Source organism: Canis lupus, chromosome 10, assembly GCF_003254725.2.
Source record: "Canis lupus dingo isolate Sandy chromosome 10, ASM325472v2, whole genome shotgun sequence".
In the NCBI taxonomy this organism is placed as follows: Eukaryota; Metazoa; Chordata; class Mammalia; order Carnivora; family Canidae; genus Canis; species Canis lupus.
The window spans coordinates 53,056,560-53,078,384 of NC_064252.1; the positions used below are offsets into that span (position 1 = coordinate 53,056,560).

At 37.6% G+C, this 21,825-nt stretch overlaps 1 protein-coding gene and 1 long non-coding RNA gene across 24 annotated transcripts in view; one reads left to right on the plus strand and one right to left on the minus strand.

Annotated features, from left to right (window-relative positions):
* Nucleotides 1-21,825, minus strand: part of NRXN1 (neurexin 1) — a 1,115,712-nt gene that overhangs the window by 661,193 nt on the left and 432,694 nt on the right. The window lies entirely within an intron of this gene.
* Nucleotides 1-21,825, plus strand: part of LOC112672146 (uncharacterized) — an 86,666-nt gene that overhangs the window by 49,817 nt on the left and 15,024 nt on the right. For both annotated transcript variants that reach the window (XR_007413801.1, XR_007413802.1), the window contains exon 6: nucleotides 18,329-18,466. This is a non-coding gene — a long non-coding RNA (uncharacterized LOC112672146). The remainder of the gene's footprint in view (nucleotides 1-18,328; nucleotides 18,467-21,825) is intronic.

Consider the following 21,825-nt stretch of genomic DNA (forward strand, 5'->3'; position numbering starts at 1 on the left):
AGAGACCACAAAGTCACAAAGAGCCTCGACCTAATTTGGAGTGAGAGGATGGGGAGAGTGAGCTGGGAACTCCACAAACCTGAAAGCAACCAGATTTGCCTGAGTTACCCTACAAATGAGCACGCACTATGAAGAAGAAGCTAATGGGAAAATATGATCAGGTGAGCACAAACAATCCCACCACTGGAAAGAGTTCGAATGTCAAGTGCATCCTTCCCTGAGATCCACATAGAAAAGATGGCAGTGTCACCAAAGTTATCATGAGAGGGTTGCATTTTCTGATAGTGGCTTTTTACTACGAATATTTCAATGCAGAAAGGGTGTTTTCTACTCCAAGTTATTTGCTTTATTTCCCCTCTTGAAATGTTTTCCCATGAGTTTTGAAAATAGGTCTTATTCTTCTTTATGGCCCCTGTAGATTTTAGACTAGCTAATTGTAGGTAATAAATATTCAATAAATACTTAATAGAAATTAATTGTGCCCAAGTTTAATATTTCCAGAAGAAAACCCATGCACATATTTTTGAAAGAAGAAAAGGAGATTTCCAAAACAGACCTGCAAATTATAAATTGAGAGATAAAAATTCCCTAAAGTACTGGGTTGGGTCTAATTTTTAATTTTGGTTCTATTGTTTATGGATAGATAGCATCCATTCTTCCTATAAATGCCCCAAACCCATACCGATGTACAAAGGTAGTCACAGGAATTCTCCTTTGATATGTTTAGAAAATAAGAGAATTTCAAAATGATCTTACATTAATTCAGCATATTGGTGGTAATTAATTATGGTCTGAGAATATAATTATTTTTAGGGTTACTTGATTGACTTGGAGAACTGTATTTTTTTCCTAGAAATAAAACTTAGAGAAACAATTTACAAGAAAATTGACTCACCAATTTCTCCAGTAGATGCTGGAAGAGACAGCTACAGAGTACTGAGATAAATGACATATGCCCCATCTCCTACACCATCTAGAACACTACTGGGCCCAAATATTTATTAATGAAAATAATGACAAAGAATTAAATGTAACTTAATGAAGTCTCAAGAAAAGTCTTAGAATGTGGCCATACACGTAACAAAATTATCTTAGTTGAGGGTCATAAAATCTTGAAAATGTAGCAATTCTTTCATTTAAATAAAAATTTTGGAGGAGAATATTATATGTAGAAACAAATCAACAGAATTAGGGATTTGGGAATTGAGGTTTAGCCTTCCCATATATATTTGACATCTATAAAACAGAAACACAAAAATTTAAGAGTAGGTGTTGTATAAAGGTAGTAATTTTTTTCTGTTTTGAGAAATGGTCATGCTACTTGAATCTTACTATGTGGCTGGCACACAGCAAGCATTTAAAAGAATATTTAATGGAAGGATTGATTCATGGCTTTAGAAAATGTTTGGTTCTTCTCACAGTGTAGGGATAGAGGGGACATACATCCATATCATAAAAGCCATGTAAAAAAGCCCACAGTGAATATCATTCTCAGTGGGGAAAAACTGAGTGCTTTCCCCCTAAGGTCAGGAACATGATAGGGATGTCCACTATCCCCACTGTTGTTCAACATAGTACTAGAAGCCTTAGCTTCCACAGACTACAAAAAGAAATAAAAGGCACCCAAATCAGCAAAGAAGTCCAACTCTTACTCTTCATAGAGGACATGATATTCTATGCAGAAAACCCAAAGACTCCACCCCAAAATTGCTAGAACTCATACAATAATTCAGCAATGTGGCAGGATATAAAATCAATGCACAGAAATTAATTGCATTCCTATGCAGTAACAATGAGACAGAAGAAAGAGAAACTAGGGAATTGATCCCATTTACAATTGCACCAAAAAACATAAGATACCTAGGAACAAACCTAACCAAAGAGGCAAAGTATCTGTACTCTGGAAACCAGAGAACATTTGTGAAAAAAAAAATGAGGAAGACATAAAGAAATGGAAAAATGTTACATGCTCATGGATCGGAAGAACAAATATTGTTAAAATGTCTATGCTACCTAGACCAATCTATACATTCAGTGCAATCCCTATCAAAATCCCATCAACTTTTTTCACAAAGCTGGAACAAATAATCAAAATTTGTATGGAGCCAGAAAAGACCCCAATAGCCAAAGGAATGTTGTAAAAGAAAACCAAAGCTGGTGGCATCACAATTCCCAACTTCAAGTTATATTACAAAGGTGTAATCACCAAGATAGTATAGAACTGGCACAAAAACAAACATAGATCAATGGAACAGAATAGAGAACCCAGAAATGGGCCTTTAACTCTATGGTCAACTAATCTTGACAAAGCAGGAAAGAATATCCAATGAAAAAAAGACAGTCTCTTCAACAAACGGTGTTGGGAAAATTGGACAGCCACATGCAGAAGAATGAAACTGGACCATTTTCTTATACCATACATAAAAATAGACTCACAAAGGATGAAAGATCTAAATGTGAGGTGGGAATCCATCAAAATCCTAAAGAAGAACACAGGCAGCACCCTCTATGACCTGCTACAGCAACTTCTTGCTAGACATGTCACACATCTCCAAAGGCAAGGAAAACAAAGGCAAAAATGAACTATTGGGACTTCATCAAGATAAAAAGATTTTGCACAGCAAGGGAAATAGCCAACAAAACCAAGAGAGAAATGACAGAATGGGAGAAGATATTTACAAATGTCCTATCAGAAAAAGGGCTAGTATCCAAAAATCTACAAAGAATTTATCAAACTCAACACCCAAAAAACAAACAATCCAATCAAGGAGTGGGTAGGAGACATGAACAGACCTTTCTCCAAATAAGACACACAAATGGCCAATGAACACATGGAAAATATATTTAAGATCATTTGGCATCAGGGAAATACAAATCAAAACCACAATGAGATACCACCTGACACCTGTCAGAATGGCTAAAATTAGTAAGTCAGGAAAGGACAGATTTTGCTGAGGATGCAGTGAAGGGGCAACCCTCTTACACTGTTGGTGGGAATGCAAACTGTGAGGGCCACTCGGGAAAACAGTATGGAGATTTCTCAAAAAGTTGAAAATAGAGCTACCCTACGACCCAGCAATTGCACTACTAGGTATTTACCCCAAAGACACAAATGTAATGATCCGAAGGGGCACCTGCATCCCAAAGTTTACGGCAGTGATGTCCACAATAGCCAACGATGGAAAGAGTCCAGATGTTTATTGACAGATGAATGGATAAAGAAGATGTGGTCTATATATACAGTGGAATATTATTCAGCTATGAAAATAGAAATCTTGCCATTTGCAATGACATGGATGGAAGTAGAGGGTATTATACCAAGTGAAATAAGTCAATTAGAGAAAGTTAATTATCACATGGTTTCACCCATATGTGAAATTTCAGAAACAAAACAGAGGATCACAGGGGAAGGGAGGGAAAAATAAAACAAGATGAAATCAGAGAGAGAGAGATAAACCATAAGAGACTCTTAATCATAGGAAACAAACAGATGGTAGCTGGAGGGGTGGCGGTGTGGGGGGATGGGGCCACTGGGTGATGGACGTTAAGGAGGCCACATGATGTAAAGAGGCCACATGATGTAATGAGCGCTGGGTGTTACGTAAGATTGATGAATCACTCACTGACCACTACCTCTGAAACTAGTAATACACTATATGTTAATTAATTTAATTAATTATTTTTTTATTTATGATAGTCACACACACACACACAGAGAGAGAGGCAGAGACATAGGCAGAGGGAGAAGCAGGCTCCATACACCGGGAGCCCGACGTGGGATTCGATCCCAGGCCCCCAGGATCGCGCCCTGGGCCAAAGGCAGGCGCCAAACCGCTGAGCCACCCAGGGATCCAATTAATTGAATTTAAATTTAAAAAATAAAAATGGTTGATGGACATATGTTTATTTGACCTACAATTTTCAGTTGAACATAGCAGCATATTTTACCTGTGCATGCTAAAGTCTTGTTAATAACTAGTCCATATAATAATCAGTACTCATATTACTACTCCCAGTTTTACGGATAACATATTCACCTCCTTAAAAATCAGAGAAATTAGAAGTGGCTATATTTCATCTTGCCATCATATATACAAGCGATATGAAGGACAGATTTGTAGCTCAATAAAAGAAAACTAAAGGGTTGAATTTAATTATTGTTTACAACAGAAAAAATATGTGCTAAGTTCTCAAGAATTTTATGTGATAATCTTTTTAGCTGCAAAGGGAACCAATAAAGAGAAGTGGGTTTAACATTAAATAGCATTTGGGGGAAATCACAAGTGAGAATGTCATGACTGTGAGGAAAAAACGACTGCAAGAGCCTCTCGAGTTCTCTTGAGAGTGCCGAGGACAGAGTGTGCAGATGCCTGTCCTGGGCAATAAGGCATTCGGCTAAGAATGGTGAAAACAAACTGGGTTATATTTAAGAGCTGGAACATAGTACTGATTTATCCAAGAACATACAGTTATTTAGAGGCAGACCCAAGACTATGAACCAAGTATTACAGGTATTATAAACTAGACACACTTTGAAACATGGCTTAGGCCATGGTGGGCAATGACATCTTAAGGGGAAAAAAATGCTGTGAACATACTGAAATTTCATTCTAGTATATCATTATGGAGAGGTGGCTTTTCTGATAAAAACAACCATAAATGAATAAGATTCTATTTGGCAACATACAATATAGATCACAGTAATTCAATATTGTTAATATCCAGGACATTTTGTCTGATCTTCAAAAAGTTTTCTCAGCTACAAAGCTAACGGATTTCTCAATATAAATTGCAAATTTGGTTTAAATATTGGTTTTATATATAGCTAACAAATTCTGACCCTAAAAATAGGCTATAAAAATAATTACATAGCAGATGGAAGAAAAGATAAAATAGGATAAAATAAAGATAGCAAAAAGGAAAGAGAGAAGGGGAATGCCACTAGTGAAGTTAACATACAAACAGTCTAAATAGTTCTCAGATCACACTTTGGGCTCTGATAAGAAAAAAATAAAAATATATTATATTTTTAGGGTTGCCTTTATGTCTAAAATACTTATATAAGTACTTCCTCAGGAACACCTCCAGTAGCTTTGAGTATCCCAACTTGAATCCTATGGGTTCAAATTGGCTTAGTCGCCACAGTGGCCATCATAACTGAACCCATGTAGCCTCCTAACTTCATCACCTGTCACTCACTTTCAGAAACCCTATGGTCCAATCAGTACAAACTTTGGTTCTTTCCCTAAGAAATGCATATTTTTGTACATATTGAATCACTCCCTTAATTTCTTTCATCTCTCCTTTTTCTCTGAGCCCACGTTTTTTTTTTTCTCCCACTGTTTATTCATTTGATACATTTCACTGTCCATCCTCATCCCCAACCTTTTAACTTGTTAACTTAGCTTTTAAAACTCACTTGTATATCAAAGGCTGAGAAGCCTTCTCTACACTGCCCGCTGGGTCTCTCTTAGTAGCAAGGGTTTGCTCCTAACATAGACTTAAAATGGAGTACCTCAATTGCTTCCTTGTCTGCCCATTTCTACGATAAATGCATATTTACTGAAATCAGAGACTACATCATGTTAACTCTTGTATCTTACCACCTAGCACAACACCTGGCATATAGTAATAGTCATCAAATGTGAAAAGGCTGAGTCAATAGCCAAAATTTATTGACACCTCCTACATACCAAATATTGTAATGAGTATATTATGTTCAAGGTTTACAGAATTTAGAAATTATTTTCCCACAAGATAAAATTTTAAACTTTAAGATCCAGAACAGATGTTCCAGTCTCGTGAATCTCCAATTGTCAAGTGTTATATAAAAACTAAGATAATGATACACAAAATATTACATTAAAATTATCATCAGTATCTCTCTCATTGTACTCTGTATGCTTTAGGTCTCTGATTTCCTGCTCCTTATCTTGATCTCAAGTAACCAATGACGGCTGGAGCCCAGTAATGCTTGTTGAATGAAACCCATGGAATTGACATAATTGTAGTTCTCCTTTCCTTCTCTTAAGTATATGGAAAGGAAAAGTCTACCCAGTGCACTGTACTAATATGTTCTTGAAAATGTCTGATTTCAACTTTTGGCCACAAAAGCGAGGAAAGTGAGAAGTTATGTGTTGGATGGAGTCTGCATAGAAAAAACTTCCCCATCCATTCCCCAAATTAATGGCTTCAAAGACCTGCTGCACTAAGAAAGTTCTACTTTTGTTCAAGGCAAGCCAACAATTATCTTTTAAACTCAATATGCTAAAAAGGGAAAATACCAAGTTGTTTGGATGACCATATGTTCCTACATTTCTAGGTCAGTCTTGATCAAATAGTCTCTTCCACGTACCCCATAAATACACTTGTATTCGTCAGCCCGTCTGTCCTGGTTATGTTGGTTTGGAAAATGTGGTCACTGTAAATGTTCTATTTATTTCCCACCAACCATCCAAAATTTCTCTTTTATGTTTAACAATTTTAAAATTATCTTAACTGTCTTTCTGAAAAAAAAAAAAGTAAGGAACAAATGGGCAGCTATTGGCAGAAAAGATGAATATGATGAACTATTCTTATTTCAACATCAAATGACTTGGAAATATGCAGGTGGTGGAGCAAGAAAGACAAAATTTCCCTCTATTGGATAAAGGGCTTTCTTTGACATAAGGTTGGAAAACCAAAATAAATGGGCCATCTTGGTAAGTACATGGTCAGTATCAATAATGTCATTGTAGTTTGGTTGGTTACATAAAATGTTTCAACTGTAGTATACCTATGTGAATGTGGTGGAACTATGAAAGAAAGTTCTGAATGTCGGCACCATATACAAATGAAAAGGTCAATGTGTCAAACTAAAGTAATAAGTGAGGATGTCTGGAACATTCTTGGGTCTGGTGTAAAGGCACAGATTCAGTCACTTCAGCTCTGCTCTTTGTTTCTCAAACTCGCTTAATGTGCAAACTTTAAAAGAAAAAAAAAACCCACAAAGATCCCCAAGAATAAATTTATATACATCACCCTCCCTCCACGCATTCTGAGCATTCCAGTTTGAGAAATAGTGGGATAGTAGTGAAGCGCATGGATGCCATATCAGATATAGAACCAAGTTCTCAGTGCCACTTAGTAAATGGATGGTTGTAAGCAAGTTAACTCTCTAAGCCTTAGTTTCTTTGGGTATAAGACTACAATTAAAAACAAAACAATCAAACTGTCCCTAATTGAAATAAGCCAGTCACAAATAGCAAATAAAGTATGATTCCATTTACACAAGCTATCTAAAAAAGTAAACTTCTGGAAACAGAAAGCACGGTGGTGGCTACCAGGGGCTGAGGAGGGGGAAATTCAGAGTTGTTTAGGAATGCAAACTTTAAGTTTTGTAAGATGAAAAAGTTCTGGAGATCTGTTTCACAACAATGTGAATATACTTTACTGAACTGTAAACTTAAAAACGGTTAAAATGATAAATTTTGCTATATGTTTTCATTTTTAACAACAACAACAACAAAAATAATAATAATAATAATAATAATAATAATAATAATAATAAACTATCCAATGGGACTATAAGTGAAGTTTAAATATTTAAAAAATCAGTGTGAAGCACATTAACCAGGACCTGGCATTGCCAGTGTTCTTTATAAATAGAAGTTTCTGGTTTTTTTCAATGAAAATTATCAAAAGTATAGAGAAATTTCTACTGACTCGGTGAATGATTTTCTTTCTCAATCACTGCGTCAGCTGGCCGTTGATGGAAATCAGTCCAGAGAATCACCGTAGTCACTCACATGGTTCATTTATGCTACAGTTAGTGATTAACATGACCCGTCTTTTAGTAAAATGATTTAAGTGTTAACCCGGTAAAGTGCCAGTCTCCTGAAAGGGGTCAATCGCTCCTATTTGGTGGCATTCACCCAGGCATTCTGGAAGGCAACAACAATTTCTAAATGCCTACTGAGAGCAGAGCCACACAGATTTGCTTTCACTGCAGAAAATGGGCTGGTGACATGTGTGCTATTTGAGGGCAAGCAGCCAAGGTCCTTCTTCAACTGACCCCCACCCTTACCTCTCTGATCCATCTCCTCTCACTCACGTTGCTCCAGCCAGACTGGCCTTTTTTGCTGTTTCTGGAACACCCCCAGATCTGTTCATCCCTCAGAGTGTTTGCACGTACTTACTCTTCATTCCTCTCAGAAGGTTCTTCCTCAGTGGAGGCACAGGGAATCACTCATTTACCTTCTTCAGGATTTGGTCTCTTGTGAACTTCTCATTCTAAAAATTCTGTGACCATCTTATGTGCAATTGCTATTTTCCTCCTCTCCTGCCCAGTGACATCCTACTTGATTTTTCTCAAAAACACACACCATTCACAGATTATTTGTTTTTAAAATCTGTTTAGTGTCTGTGTCCCTCCAGTACAATATAAGCTCCACACAAAGGTAGATTCTTTTTTCCTTTATTCACTACTGTATTTCCCACCTAAAAGTGTCTGATACATAGTATGCACATATTTGAATTTTTTGGACAGATGAATATATTTGTCAAAGCCTATTCAATACAAAAAAATCAGTTATGGCCTAACTTAAAAGGCTCTCACAAAGGAATAGGAAACATTACTTAGGGATCCCATAGCACTTTCCTACTGAAAGTTATTTCGTTTTAACCTCAAATTCTTTCCACTCCAGTGAAAGTGAGAGTTCTAATATCCGTTTTACTACCATTTCCCTAGTTGGAAGGTGTTGGCACACAGAGAAGCTGGCCCTAACAATTAATGAAAACAACTTGCATATTTAGAGGAATAAGTAGATACTTAATAAAATGTCAAAGATGTATTAATATATTTAATATAAATCACCTCTAATGGTAATCAGCTTTCTGAAAATATACTTTGGAGTCCTGGCTTATGCTTGAAAAGCAAATATTTAGAAATATCATTATTTTTTAAAGATTTTATTTATTTTTCATGAGAGACACAGAGAAAGAGAAAGGCAGAGACATGGGCAGAGGGAGAAGCAGGCTCCATGCAGGGAGCCCGACGTGGGACTTGATCCTGGGACTCCAGGATCATGCCCTGAACCAAAGGCAGATACTCAACCACTAAGCCACCCAGGCATCCCTATAAATATCATTATTATACTTGCAAGGGGTACCAATAAATTGCTTCTGCTCTGCATTAGGAGAAGGAACTTATTAACAAAATTAGAGAGAGTGTTGAATCAATTTACAACAGTGAGATCTGCAATCTGAGTTCCAGGGCCAATTTTGTCTCCATCCAGCTTCCTGACCTCAGGTGAGATATAATCTCTCCATCTCTGGCTACAAAGATGGGGTTGCACTACAAAAATGTCTTGGCTCCTTTGAGCCACACCTGCCTCACTGCTGACATGAGCATAACATTCCCTGTTTTAACTATTTCACAAATTTGCCTTTTAACTTCGAAGATTGGGACTCATACCAGAGGGATGTGTGGGATGATGCTAGGTGGCTCAAAACTGCATTTAATTTCCCAGTTATATTTATTTTAATGTGTACTTGAAATAAAAAAAAAGTGTAACTAGCATATCAAAGTTGTAATTTTATGGATAATATCAGTTAGCGTGAGATTAATTTCAAAAGTAAATTAAGTTTAATTGTAAAATACTAGGCAAATAACAATATAAGCAAGCTATAAATATGGTATGCAAACAACTAAGGCTTGGGAGAGTCTTATGATATGTGGTTGTCCTTCTCAAAGTTATCAATGCCAACCACCATAAGATGGTATTAGTATTAAATAAGTATAAATAAAATAAAGTATTATAGTGATTATTCTAGTAAAAGTTATCTCTCCCTCCAATGCTTGTTATGTTTTTGGCACTCAATAAAAGTTAGACCTTTCACCTGTAAGCAAAATTCCCTACAAACAAACCTTCTGGAAGCTGAGCATATCATGTTGCCTGCTCCCTCACTTCACCTATCCACACCATAAATACAGTTCTGTTATCCTAGACCATGCTCTAGGAGAGTTAAAATTTCAAATATGGCAACATGAAATCAAGAAACTCTTTTTCTTTCTTTCTTTCTTTCTTTCTTTCTTTCTTTCTTTCTTTCTTTCTTTTTTCTTTTTTTTTTGAAAAACCAACAGGCACATGAGGAGGCTGCTCTTTTACACATTCCTCATGTCTCACTATGCAGTGCTATAGAAAAACAGAATTAGAGCCATATGGATCAGTATCATATAATAACAATAACATTGTTAAACTCAAATAATAACTATGATATTGGGTCTTTCACAGAAAGGACTCAAAGAATCTGAATCTCATGAAACCATGTTTTAAAGGGAAGTGTGCAGAATATGCATAGTGTGCATGTGGATGGGACCATGTGGGAGACATGCTGTAGGAGCCCTGGCCGGCTTGCCGGGAGACTTGCTCACTCGCTCCTGGACTGGTGTGCAATGGTGAAAGCGTGCCATCCTTCAGACACAATGTCTTCATTTTAAACTGTTCTCCTTTACTTATTAGCTCTTCTAAGTTTACTTTGCTACCTATTATCTCTCTTAACTCTCTCAGATTAATTAAAAATTAATTCTATCTTTTCTAAAAATAGGCAGGGATCTAACTTGTTGGCTTTCTAGGCATGCATCTCACCTATTAGACTATAAACACTAAGGAGAGTCAGAAACCATTCAGTTTTATTCACTGTCACACCCACAGTATCCTGGCATATCACAATTTCTTCATAAATACTTGAATGGAATGAATGGCTACACAAATGTTTAAATGCATGTATGGGGTACCTGTTATGTGCCAATGCTGAATAAAGTTCATTGTTGCTCAAGTATTAAACACAGTGAAATAAATGAAAACACATTGTAAGCTTTGGAGCCCCTTGTAACTGTACGATATTATAAATACATTTTTAGATAGCTTTTTTGTATTCATTTTTTAACATTAGTTACAGGCAGCTTTAAATCAGAGGCATTAGATACATTCTCAACTGAAGATTTTGTCAAGATTGCATTTGCTTTTTCAAAACCTTGAATTTTATGCTGCTGTGGTCATATAATGTGCTTGTACAATAATACATGTTCTGTTTCATGGCTCTATTAAGCACTGGTTCTTCATAATATCGCCTATGAACTATTTTCTGCAATGCCATTGTATCTATGGAACAATCCAGACTATTCTACTAGTATACACAACTTTCTCTGTAATCTGAATACTTTTACATTCCTCGCCAGTGACAGCATGGGACATTCTCTGGCATTCCCTTGGTCAACTAGCATTAGCTCACCAAACACTTTCAGCAATTGTCTCACTAAATTCTCTAAATACTCCAACTCCCTCTCCAGAATAGAGAATGTTCTGTACCAAACATGGTCTTCTCCACTGAGTCCTCTGTTTTGGGTAAACAGTTCTGAGATGATGGATGACAAAATATGTACAAATACTAGGGATCAGTGTGCTGAAAAGAGCAGAGAAAGAGGCCACAGCATTTCAGCAGGTCAGCTAACAGTCTGGTGAGGAGACGACATTATGTAGAGCCAGCTCTTTGAGGTCAGAAACTGAAGTTTGTTGAACATTTTATCTCTGGTTCTAAGCTTGATTTCTTGTATAAAGTGGGGACATAATAAATGCGTGATGAGAGTATAAAGGGAAAAGAATAGATACATAAAGTAAGAAGGGCTGTTTAGTATAGAGTCTGGAGCTGTCTCTCTTTCCATAAATAGGACAGTCAAGGAAGGTTCTATCATATATATATATATATATATATATATATATATATATATATAGTCAGGCCTTTAATGAAGGACGGATGATGATCTGCAGAAAGGCGGAAAACTAGGACAAAAGATGACAGTGACACAAGAAATGTAGGTCCAGGTCTAGGGAAGTTCTGGGTTATCTGATTTTAATCATCACGATGCCTATGATTCTTTGCTCCTTGATGTGTCTTTCACCAAATCTTATTCCAGTTTCTGTCCCTGCTCTTCTGATTCTCTCTTACACTCAACGGTTCTTCCCAAAGGGGCTGACTACAGCAAGGTCTCTGTGGGCTGGGGAGGAGGGTGCCTGTCAGGCGGGAGAATGCATCTTTCTCATCCCTCAGCAGATGCACCAAAGCTAAGCGGGGAAGTGTGCCCCAATCTGCATGTTAAGTAGGAGTCAAGCACCCTTCAGTGAAGATTCAGGCTTGGCTTCTTTCCCTTGGCTATTAAGCTCCATTTCCACAGAATAACTACATGTCTGAGGCTTCTAAAACCCTTTGTGTGGATCTCAAACAGTTATTGTGCTGGATCCAAATTTCTACCTTGGTTAAGCAAGCCCAAATCCTTTCCAGCCATGCCCCTGGCAGCAAACTCCAAGAACACATTAATGAAGGAAGGGATAAAAATAAAATCTACTGCTTAGGGATAACTTAGTCTGTGCCCATCACTGTGCTAGACTCTGAAGGCAGCATCTCATTTAATCCTTACCAGAAGCCCTGTCTGCTAGCGGCTATGATAACTCTTATTAACTGTATTTGCAGATGAAGTAAAGAAACTTGTTCAAGTTACACAAATAGTAAGTATTAAAGCCTGATTTAAAACCCCATTAGTCAACTTCCAGAGTTTGCAAGGGCAAATGACACTAGAAACATACAGACAGGCTTCATAATGATGCAAGCCATCAATCCAGCACAGAAACTGGCACCTGCTACAGTTTGTGCACCCCAGAAGGAAGAGAGTAATTGGTCATGCATTTTCATGCACTTAGGTAGCAAGTAGCTGAGCTGAGAAAGCATCTGTGAGGAGAGACAGAGGTTCCAAAGTAACAACACAGGGGGATTCTTTGGGCTTGTAATGGCAACAGAATTAGAAGAGACAACTTTGGAAAGAGAGCTTGCTCTTGGTTCAAGGAGCAAAGGGCAAGAAGACAGCCAAGACTCCTTTAGATTTTCTCTATAACCAGGGCAGAGAGGATTATAGGCTTCAGACCATGGACACTGTCCACCTATAAAGACTGCATAATCCGTTGTGGTGAGCTTGACCCGTTTGATGTTTGTTTTTCTTTAAGGCACCTAGTTCAATGGAAAGGATGCTCATAGTGAGGAACACCTGTGTGTGACATATGCATGGTCTCACAAGGATTTAAAACAAAATCTTGGGGGAAAACCAATTTATCCAAGTGCAGAGGACAAAACTGGCATCGAAACACAATGGCGGGAAGCTTGTCATGAAGATCGGGAAGCAGAGCACTTTCTTAGAGCACTTTATTTAGGAAGGCATCCTAGCCAAATGGGCCAAAATCAATGTAGTGATCAATAATAATTGCCAGTCCTAAACAGCCCGTGGCCTGGGCCAAATGAGCACATTCTTCTCCTCCCCCTCCACCTGGATGCCCTATCCTCAGTCACTTCAAAATGAAATTCTCCAAGAGCAGAATGTTTGTGCAGTTCATCTAAACGGAATCATCAGTTTAAAAGATCAAGTGTTATTTCTTGTGAATCTTATCAACTTAAGCACGATCAGGTGAACAATCACAGTGATAGAATAACTAAGGTGATCCATTTCATGTTAATACATAGGAAATGTTTAGAATACATTTTCTTATCCCAATCAGTCCCCTTCTGCCTTAGTAATTCTGCACTGACAAGGGGATTGGACAAGAGCCCCCAGAGCCCATGTCATCTAGCCCCAGTGGAGCCTAGTATGATGTACTTACAGGGCACTGGATTAATAAGTACATTTCTCCCATATTTTCCTAATCTTGAAAATGATACAACTTGTGCAGCATAAAAAATATGGCAAGACACTCAACGTTTGTCTTAAATACTGTCAATTTTAAAAACCACAACTCACAAAATAAAAAGATTTAGATGGGGGAAAGGAAAACATTTTATGATCAAATAGACCCAAATACAATGTTTTTCTTTGGGGGTAGATCTGATCCCCCTGATCAGTGGTTCTAACAGAACAGATTTTGTGTATTAAGAGCAAAATGCAATTTTATTTGTTGCTTGCAGAGAGGAAAGCAACCAAAATTCTCTTGACTTATTTAGAAACATCTTCATGTTTTGGCCATGCTTTAGAGACAAGAAATGTTTTAAATGGCAAGTGATAGTTATTCTTATATCCAGCCCATCTAGGCTGTTTAAAACAAGTTATTGGATGAAACATATGTTAAAAGCATTAAAGAAAAGTAGGGGGGAGGGGAAGAAAAGTAGGTATTATCATACCCTTTAAGTTGTCTGACAGTGATCCCCTTGGCATCCCGCCCACAGAAAGGTATTTAAAAAAAGGTGAAAATTGTAAAAAGGAAACTTATTGATAAATAGTTATCCATTCCTTTAAAATTATCAATCTGAAACAACAACATAATTGACTATGTATCATTGATAAATAGTTATCCATTCCTTTAAAATTATCAATCTGAAACAACAACATAATTGACTATGTATCATAGCTAAAGATATTTCCAAGCTGAGTAATTATATTTGCATTTATAAAAATGTTTAGGGGCACCTGGGTGGCTCAGTGGTTGAGTGTCTGCCTTTGGCTCAGGTCATGATTCTGGGGTCCTGGGAGTGAGTCCTGCACCAGGCTCCCTGCAGGGAGCCTGCTTCTCCCTCTGCCTAGGTCTCTGAGCCTCTCTTTGTGTCTCTTATGAATAAATAAATAAATAAATAAATAAATAAATAAATAAATAAATAAATAGAATCTTTCAAAAATAAGTTTAAACTTCCTTGATTTTGTATTACATATTTAATATTAAAGTAGATCAGGATATAGGGTCATATCTATGTAAACTGAAACTTTAATCATGTATCGATCTGTAAGTTTCTTTGTCCTCAAAAATAAAAATACACATTAGAACTGCCTGACAGTCTTCAACACCTGTAGGCATCTGTGTGGGAGAGTCATAGAACGGACCATTTGCTCCAGATCATTAAACATGGAGAAAGGCATCCTGATAACTCTATTGGTTATGGTAATGTGTGCTTTGCTAAAAGTTTCATTAAGCCAAAAAGGAAAGCCTTCTTATGCAGAGCTGCGGCTGGAGAAATGGGGCTGAAGCAGGTCTCTTCCTACAGACTCACAGAAATAGGATAAATGGGCTGCGTATCATTTAATCACTGCAAAGCGATTCATGCTTGCGTTTAGGGTTTTTTAATTCTATTAGTCTAGCCCTACCTGAATCCTAAAAAAAAAACCCAAAAAAACGAAAAGTGCTAAACCTGGGGTTTTCTCATTTCCCTTCCCTCCACCCCTTCACCAGGAAGGGTCTTCCTCTCCCTTCTTTCCACCCTGTCTTGACAGTAGGGAAGATTCTCATACTTCTTGGGGCTAAGCTGTCTGTAATGCTCTGGATCCAATTCACTTGTTCATTTATCCAGCAGTCCATTATTCTGTGCCTATGTCCAGAAGACTCTTCAAGGGCTAGGATGGATTCTAGAAGAAATAAAGGAGGACCTTTGTTCTGAAGGAACCAATGAAACACTAATGGAATACCAGAATGGGGACACAATTTGCAAGACCAAGTTAGAAATTCTGATGTGCTAGGGAAATTAAGCATAGGGTGTATGTTTTATGAGGTCCTGGTAGACATCTGGAATAAGATATAAAGAGGACTTTGGAAGTGATGGTGAGACCCTAGTGTCCTGAGTTTAACACTTAACCAAGAAAAAAAGAACTCTTCTTAGGCTGTGATATAGTTTGACAGAAAATATGTTCTGAGTTTTGAACGTAAGAAGGAATTTGATTTCTGATTAATTTTTTTGAGATATAAGACTTTGAGGGTTTCTCAGTTGATCTCTGGACTATTTATTGTTGTTGTTATTGTTGTTGCAGGGAGTGGGGCATGATCCAAATTCCTCTTATTGTGACTTATGGGCCAGAGTAAGAAGAGATTCACCCCACCCTACTCCATCCCAACCCCTGACCCCTGCCCCTACTCCAACTGAGGGAAGCACCTTAGCAAAACTGCCAGGTCAGCATTTGAGATTGCGAGTATGATTAATTCTCCCTGGCAGACACACAAAAGATTCATGGAAACAGATTAAAGAATAGCATTCATGGTGGTCCCAGTAATATTGGGAAGGCTGCGGACAATGCACATCGCTTGCTAGTCTGCCATAGGGAAGAAGGACTCCAGGGGCTGGGTATCCCAGCTATTTTCTCAAGTGAGGGCTTAGAGTTCAAACATGATTTTAACTTCCATTGCTATTATTATCTGTGTTTCTTAAGAGGTCTCCTCCTGCCTCCTACAGCATGGAGAAATGAAGGCCAAAGTGCTAAAAGAATGCAAAAGTAAACAGGGGCTGTAAAATAAGAATTAACTACATACTACGGAAGCTATTATCTTTCCAGCATTTTCAATTTCTCTTTCCTAATGGCTCCCTAAAACTCTTGCAGTGATTTCCTGTAAGAAAACTAATTTTTTGAAAACATATCTATTCTTAGTGAGAATAGTACTGAGTTTTATGTTTGTTTTGATTTCACAGTTATGATCAGGAGTTAGGAACTTCCCTTTAGCATTAGGCTTCCTCCAGCAACAGCCCATCTCTTTCCTTCTGCTCATTGCCAACTTTCTTAAAAACACAAAAACAATTCACCACTTCTCTCTCTTTGCCAGCCACTTCTTCCTGAGCCTCCTGCCATCTGAGTTCATGGGACAACTGCTCTTTCAGAGTTGCCCCATTACTGTTTCTCAGATCTTCCCTCTCTGTTTTAACAGCTGTTACTGTCATTCATTGTATAGCCATGCTATTAAATATGCTTCTGTTTTTTTGGAACATCGTCTATATGCTTCTATGTTGCTATATACCATTTCAAATCATCAAAATTTTGCTATCCTCTCTCATTACACAGAAAAGTCACATTTGAAGAGGTTGTGCAATTTATCAACAGTACTAGACTCAGGACTGGAATGCAGATTTGTCCAACTACAGATAATTAACTGTCCTATTCTTCACTCTGCCTGGACTGAGATGCTGTGTAGTTGGCAATGAGCTCATCACAACTACCTGCCCTGGGCAGGTCAGAATTGCAAAGAAAAAGCTTTGTTTCAAGCAGAACAGATGGTGAGCTTTGCCAGTTCTCCTTGGGAAGAGTGCCCCACTGTCCGTCTGGCTTGGCAGCCTTCAGGGGCCTTGCCATACACAGGACACTGCAGTAGGGATTTCCCTGGTCTGTCTGGAAGAAGAATCCTGTTGGACGACTCCTCAGGTTTTTATGAGGCCTGTGAAAATGTCCTAGGACACAGTTCTAAATGAGCAGAGCCACATGGAAGGGTGTACTGTGGGGAGGGACGTGGCCTGATCTGGGTCTTTGTCCTCATATGAAAATAACTCTCTACCCATGCCACAATCCCTTAAACCTATGACTGATGTGTCAGCAGGGTTACAGTCTCTCTGATCTCTTGTAGCAGCCAAGAATCTATTTCCAAAGGTCTATGTCTTCCTCCCCAGTCATATGGGCCCCTTTCAAGCTGTCCCCTCCTGTAGGTCTTATCTGTCATTAGGTACTGCCATATACTCGGGGATACAACCTTTACCTTCTGGCCCCTTTCTTCCCCTCTTTTCTCTCCCTGACCTTATTTCCTAACATGGATACTTCTCAAAGTTCCGGTAGTTCCATTGTCCCCCCATGTCTCTTCATTCCCTTCCTGGGAATGGCATGTCCATTCTCAAAGCTTTAATACCTCTTCCATGTGAATGGCTCCTAATCTGTCTCTTGAACACTACATAGCAGCAGAGGAAGCTCTCTGCAGGTTTTAAGGCACTACAAAATAGGTTTTCTTGTTTGCTGCTCAGCAGCCAGTACACACTTGGAATGCAGCTCAGTGTTGAAGAAATGTTTGTTGAGCAACTAAATAAATGAGTCTCTTCCTGTCTCTCCTCATTACCTTACCTGATGAACATGCCCTTTCCCAAAGCTTCAATACATCCTCTATGTGAATTTGTTGAACAAATAAATGAATGAGTCTAAAGCAAAACTCATTTTTTCCCACCTTTATCCAATACTCTCTCTGCCATTGCCCTGAAACAAGCTTTAGCATAGTACTGAATTAGTTTGAATCTTCGTTCAATCTATTAATAGGATGATGCCTCAGGCAAATTACTTAGCTTTCCTGAATCATCTCCCTTAAAAAAAATCACAGAGAATAATACTCTGCTTGTTTATTATGAAGATTAAATAGTATTATGACATACCTCAGTGCCAGTTACACACCTACGTATCAGCCCTTATTCCTACCTCTCCTGTTTCATTTAAAAGTACATTGACTATCTCATTTAAACCTCACAAATATTTAATTAATTAATTAATTTATTTATTTATTTATACTTTTATATTTCTACTTTTTAGATGAGGTGAAGAGGAAACAGAAGGACAGAAAATGTGATCTACTTGCCCAAGTTCCCATCAAAATCAAGTCTGAGAAAGTATTACTCCAGAATCCCTACAGTAAACTATCTCAGTCTTAGACTGCAAGATCACTAAAAGGTAGGATTTAGACCTTTTAAAAATGGATAAACCACAGGTCTCCAAGTCAAATGAGCCTTTAGAAAGTGGTCATTAAATACTGAAGGAATAAACAAATATTTTACTTTGTGAAATCTGACCTCCTGGTTTGATGATAAGCTATTTCAGGGTAATTTTTTTTTAAGTATCCCTCATAATGCTGAGCACAATATAACCAATAAATAGCCTTTAAAAAATATTTATTTTATTTATTTGACAGAGAGAGAGTGAGTAGGGTGGGGGGAGGGACAGAGGGAGAATCCCCAACAGACTCCACGCTGAGATAGGAGCCTGATATGGAGTTCCATCTTCTGACCCTGAGATCATGACCTGAACCAAAACCAAGAGTTGGAGCCTTAACTGATTGTGCCACTCAGGCACCCCATTCCCAGTAAATATTCTTGAATTAAAGATTATGATGTAATAAGGAAAACCTGTTTGGCAATGTTTTTCCAAAGACATGAGCATAGGGGTCTTACATGACAGGGGAGTTTTAAGAGAAGGATAAATGAGAAAGACATAATTCAGAGCAAACGTGTTTCACTGCAAGTTATATAAGTCAACATCCCAGCAACCAAGTAGTAATTTCTTCATCAGAATAGAGAATAAATACATGGTTAGGAAATATGTCCTGCTAATCGGGGTCAAAGCAGTTGCACGTGATGAAAAGGAAATCGTCGGAAATGTTTTGATGTTTTCTACGGGAAGCTAATTCTACGGGAATTATAATTCAAGTTGTGAGTAGAAATTTAATGCATTTTAAGCAGGGTGGAAAGGGTGAATAATTGTTTTGTCAGTTGGTAGGGTGGGTCTCAGGCATCACAGTAACTGTAATCCTAATTGAAGGAATGCAGGAAAGTATATCTGAAAATGGAGGGCGGTGGTGCAAAACCAAATAGAGGAAAGCAGACTGCTTACATAAGAAATTAATACTGTAATTTACCTAGATAGAATTTTAGATTAAACGAGAAACAAAACCAGTAATTTAGAAGAGATGTATGTATCTGACTCCAAAAGAAGAAAGAACTATTCAAATATAGCATGTTGTAGGAAAGCATTAAAAAAAAAAAAAAATCCACAACAAACTAAAATGAACTTGCTTTTCTCCCCCCTAAAAATGATAAGAACACACATAATATAATTGCTTAATTAGAGTTCTATTACTTAATTATAGTTACACAGTTGCAAGCATAGACAGTATAATCTGCAGTTTGGCTATAACTGGAGACTGAAAATTTGAGTGAGTTGGGGGATTTCTAAGTAACATACTAAGATCTGATTTCTGTGCCAAGGAATAGTAATGGATGTGAAAGACATGCTTTATAGACCCTGCAAAGCTCACAACTTGACTTAGAAGTAAAGTTTCTAGAGAAATAAGTGAAGCGTTTACTTTTCTCTAACACCAAGAAACTTTTTAGTCATATGATGGCAGCCAAGAAAAGTAAGGTTAATTTGAGAGATGCTTGTAGAATCATGTGATCAATGGAGTTCTGGTAAGAATATAAAAAGAGTAGAATGACACAAATGATTCTGACATTTAAAAACTGGCAATGGGAACCTGTTTCCTCACATTCTTAGCTGATTTGTAAATGAAACATCAGGGGAAAGAAGTATTAGGTAATGTTGTGGACACTTCTGTCAACATGGTTATTATCTTGTTTTATTGGATGGGTCAAGGATAAGTAAATTATTGGACACATCTTTGCAAAAAAAAATGTTAATACTTGGGAAAGTCACTTAATCTGGCAGTGCCTTAGTTCCCTCACTTGTATAATTAGCACTTTTTTCCCTAACCACTAGGATATACACTGCTATACTTTCTTCTGATGTCAACATTTGCTGTTTATGGGGCAAGATGATTATCTAAGAAAATAGTTATAGGTAAATTAAATCAGAGTGCTGCAAAGATCTGATATGCTTAGGCATTTGAGAATTTAACACTTGGATCTGCCCTTCCACTATTATATTGGATTTGACATGTATGCTAGACACATGGCTTTTAGGACGCTACTGGAACAACAGAAATCCTGATGATGGTGTCAGATATCACGATGTCAAAGGCTTGAGTGAACTCAAATGATTGTGAGATTAACTCGCAGAAACCATGACCTTGATGTCTGCAATGGAATTCTAAGAATGTCAGGTGTTCGAGAAAGTCCAAAATGGTCATCTTGGAATGTGCTTAAGAAATGGGAAGAGCGGTGAGAAGAGGATGAAATCTAAAATTAATCCCACATATTTTTAAAGTTTTTTCATGACAGCTTTACTGTATATTAAAATCCGTCTTAAGTGGATTTTCATAAGTTTGTATAGTGTTGACCTGGTGGATTCAGAAAGCCCTTTAGTTTAGTCAGTGTTTGACAGACCTGCCATGCACATTATAGATTAGAGTGTATTTAAATACCACGAAAATGTACTATTGCATATGATAGGTTTAGCTCCTTTGCTCTGAGGACATTTTATCTCCTTGGTTAGTCAGACACAAACCAAGTGTTAGCAAATAGAACTATGACATCTTTGATACCTGCTTTTCTTGCTGCTTCCATGGAGCTAGAAAAGGAACCTAATGGAGGGATTACATCGTAAGAGAGTCTGGAGCAGGAATTGTAAGACTTATTTCTCTATCTAGCTCTACTAATGGTTAACAGTGTGGCCAAAACATGTCTCTTTAGATCTCTCTTCATTTTTTTTTAAAGATTTGTTTATTTATTCATGAGAGACACAGAGAGAGAAAGGCAGAGACATAGACAGAGGGAAAAGCAGATTGCATGCAGGGAGCCCGATGTGGGACTCCGTCCCGTATGCCGGGATCACTCCCTGAGCCACTCAGATGTCACTCTCCATTTTGAAGAGAATAAACAATCCCAACTTTTTTATTTTCTTTAAAATTATATGGCTTTATGGAAAAGGCTGGCAATCTGAAGGGCTAACACTTAATAGATCCCATTGTATTTCATCCAGATTTGAGAAATTCAAATTGACACAGAAAACCACGCATGTACCATATTGGGTATGAGATCTTAGGACCAAAACAAAAAATATAGCATCGCAGATTTATGCACAGGAAAGAGATAATGAACACCTTGCCCTATGTCTTCCAAATTTGGGCATCCTGGAAAAGTCCACTAAAAGCAAGATTAGATCATGTCTCAATTCTTTCTTTCAAGCTCCATAGAGACCCACCCCCATATTTAAGGTTTTAATTGTTCATCTTTAAAGTTCGCTTCTTGTTCAGATTTTTTTTCTTTAAATAAAACATGATTCCCCTTCTTATAGTCGCTCCTATTTTTGAATATTGTACACTTTTTTTCCACTAAGAAGACTATCAAAAGAAAGTTCTT